The sequence below is a fragment of the Capsicum annuum genome, chromosome 9, assembly GCF_002878395.1.
Source record: "Capsicum annuum cultivar UCD-10X-F1 chromosome 9, UCD10Xv1.1, whole genome shotgun sequence".
NCBI lineage: Eukaryota > Viridiplantae > Streptophyta > Magnoliopsida > Solanales > Solanaceae > Capsicum > Capsicum annuum.
Genome location: NC_061119.1, coordinates 25,390,242 through 25,393,664, shown reverse-complemented (window position 1 = coordinate 25,393,664; position 3,423 = coordinate 25,390,242).

Here is a 3,423-nt window from a genome sequence, read left to right as displayed (position 1 = left end):
GAATATTTTACTCAACTCCTTAAAACATTGCAGAAGGATTTTGACATTCTTGGTGGTTCATTCTCCCTGTACCTGATGGATCAACAAATCTGAATCTCCTATTACCAAGAGCTCTTTGATGTTCTATCTAATTCCATCCCAATTTCGAAAATGTAAGACTCATATTCTACCATGTTATTCGTGCAAGAAACCTAATCTTGCCGAGATCGAATAATGTTAACCTGTTTCTGAAACTAGAATTGCTCCTATTCTGGCTCCTTTGAAGTTTGATGCTCCATCAAAGAACACTCTCCATCCATCATATGGATCTGAGATATCTTCTTCTGCGAACAACACCTCTTCATCAGGAAATTAGGTCTTTAGTGTCTTATCCACTAGATATTCTGTGAGGTGATCAGCTAAAGCTTGTCTTTTAACCACATTTTGTGTCACGTACATAATATGAAACTCGCTCAGCAAAATCTGCCATTTTGTTAATTTTCTAGTAGGCATCGATTTCTGAAAGATGTACTTGAGTAGATCCATTCTTAAAATCAAGTATGTTGTATACGCGGAAAGGTAGTGCCTTAAATTTTGCACAACCCAAGTAAATGTGCAACAGGTCCACTCCAACAATGTATACCTTACTGCATATGGTGTAAACTTCTTACTCATATAGTAAATGTCTTATTCTTTCTTTCCTGTTTCATCATGCTGCCCTAACACATATCCAAATGCATTATCCATAACAGATAGATACAAGAGCAATGGATTCCCAGGCTCTGGTGGACCCAATACCTATGGATTAGACAAGTACGCCTTGATTTTGTCAAAAACCTTCTGACACTCTTCGGTCCATCCAGTGGCAACATCTTTCTTCAATAACTTCAAATTATCATGGACTGATCTGTGAACCAACTGATGTAATTGAGTCTTCCCAAGAAACTTATTACATTCTTTTTGGTCTTAGGGGGTGGTAAGTCGTGGATTGCCTTTATCTTGGATTAATCCAACTCTATACCTCTCCTACTAAAAATGAATCCTAATGACTTTACTGCGGGAACTCCAATGACGTATTTGGTTGGATTCAAATTTAGGTCGTACCTTCGCAGCCTTTCAAAGAATTTTCGTAAATCATCCAGGTAGTCCAAACTCTTTTTAGACTCAATAACAAAATCATCCATATAAACCTCGATCTCTTTGTGAATCATATAGTGAAAAAGGGTAGTCATGGCCCTCAACTACGTTATACTAGCTATTTTTAGTCTAAATGGCATTACCCTATAACAGTGTACTCCCCATAGAGTGATAAAGGCTATCTTCTTTGCGTCATCTTTATTCATCAATATTTGATGATATCCTGCAAAACAATCATTAAATGACAACAACTCGTGTTTTGCATAATTATCAACAAGAATGTAAATGTTTAGGAAGGAAAATTATTTTTTGGACTAGCTTTGTTGAGATCCCGATAATCCACATATATTCTTATCTTCCTGTCCTTCTTTGGTATTGGTCAACCATATAGGGTAATTTATGACCCTCACAATGTTAGCTTCTATCTGCTTGGTCACCTCTTCCTTGATTTTCAAACTCAAATTGGGTTTGAATTTTCACATCATTTGCTTCACAGGCGAATATGTAGGGTTAATTAGCAGCCGACGTGAGATGATATCAGTTCTCAAACCAGGCATGTCTTTGTAAGACCAAACAAACACATCGATGTATTGCTTGAGTAAGCTTATCAATTCTTGTTTCCTTTCAACCTCTAAGTGTATGCTGACTCGCGTTTCCTTTACCCTTTCTTCATCACCCAAATTGATGACTTTAGTTTCGTTCATATTAGGTTTCCTTTTACTCTTAAGTTGATCTATTTCTTGTGATAGGTTTTCAGGCATCATGCTTTTATCGTACTTCTCATAATCTTGCTCATCGCTCGTATTTTGCTTAATGGTTTCGTTATATATCATAGTCATGGAATGAGGATTATTATTAATATTTACACTGAAAAGTATAAAAGTGGGTAAAGTAAATAGATTTAAAAAAGAAAGGAAAATTGGTTTTGAAAATAAGGACTTTCATTAGTAGAAAAGCATTAGGCTTTGGTAAGAGGCGAGTCGCAAAAAAAGCTTCCCTCACAATTGAGGTGTCTTGAGAATAGTTTTACAACAACCCTAATACATATATTATGATACGACATGACTCAATCCTTAATTAATCATTCAAAAATAATTTTAAAAGCGACTATAATTCTATTCTACCAAGACTCTTGTCAAAATAGGGATGGGCTGATGGTCTAATTCTACAAGACTCCTCCAGGATCAACATTACGGATGGTAAGCTTCTTAAAATCCATATCTAGTTGTTCTTTAATCAAGACCATAAATAGATTTTCGATCCCTCTAAGATTTCCTTATCAACCACTTGGTTTGAAACTGGGACTTGGGCCAGCACAAACATTGTCACTCCTGATCCTTCACTGCAGACTCCTCAAGAAGCAGGCTTATATCCAAGACCAGCAGTACCTCTTTGATATTTCAACTGGATTGCCTCAATTATACCATTGGTTTTTGGTCCTAGTCCTGTCTTGGGCCGATATCCATATTTCAACATCTCCGACGCAACCATCTTTGTAACACTTGATATTCTTACTTTAATAGGATCTATTTTCTCTTCGATATTTGCAAGTTGCATGATCTCTAGGGTATGGAAGGTGGCTCCATCTAACTCCTCAGTGTTTGTACTTGAATTGATAGAATGGGATGACTGAGCTCTCCATGGACAGTAATTTCTGTACGACCCCGCTCAAACTTTACACACTGATGGAGAGTATAAGAAACGAATCTTGCCATGTGTACCCAGCCACAAGTTGTAACTAGACGATACATCCATCACTTGAAATAACATGAAAAATTCAGATGGACCTATATGCAATGTTAGTTATATTTCTCTTATGACACTCTATTATGATCCATCAAAAGCTCAGACCTACACCTGACTCTCCCTTATATCTTCTATGTTTACACCCAAATCCCTTAGAGTAGAGAATAGACAGATGTTGCAACCCGAACCACCATCGATGAGAAACCTATTCATGATCTTGTAATGATGTTTGACTACGATATGAAGTTCTTTATTGTGTGTGGACCCTTCTGATGGTAGCTCATCATCATGGAAAAAGACCATTTTTGCTTCTACCATTCGTCCGATTGTTGCAGCCAAAGGCTCACTTGTGGTCTCCTTCAATATGCAAACTTCACATAACACTTCCATCAAAGCATTTCTAAGAGGTACAAAGATCATACACAAGGAAATAATGGATTTGTGGGCCAGTGTCATCTTTAGCTGCTTTTCGACAGAATAGTCCTTGGGTTGCATCTTCTTCTAAAATTCTGTAGCCTCAGCATCAGTAATATTCCTCTTTGGGTTCTGCTCTTTCTTGGT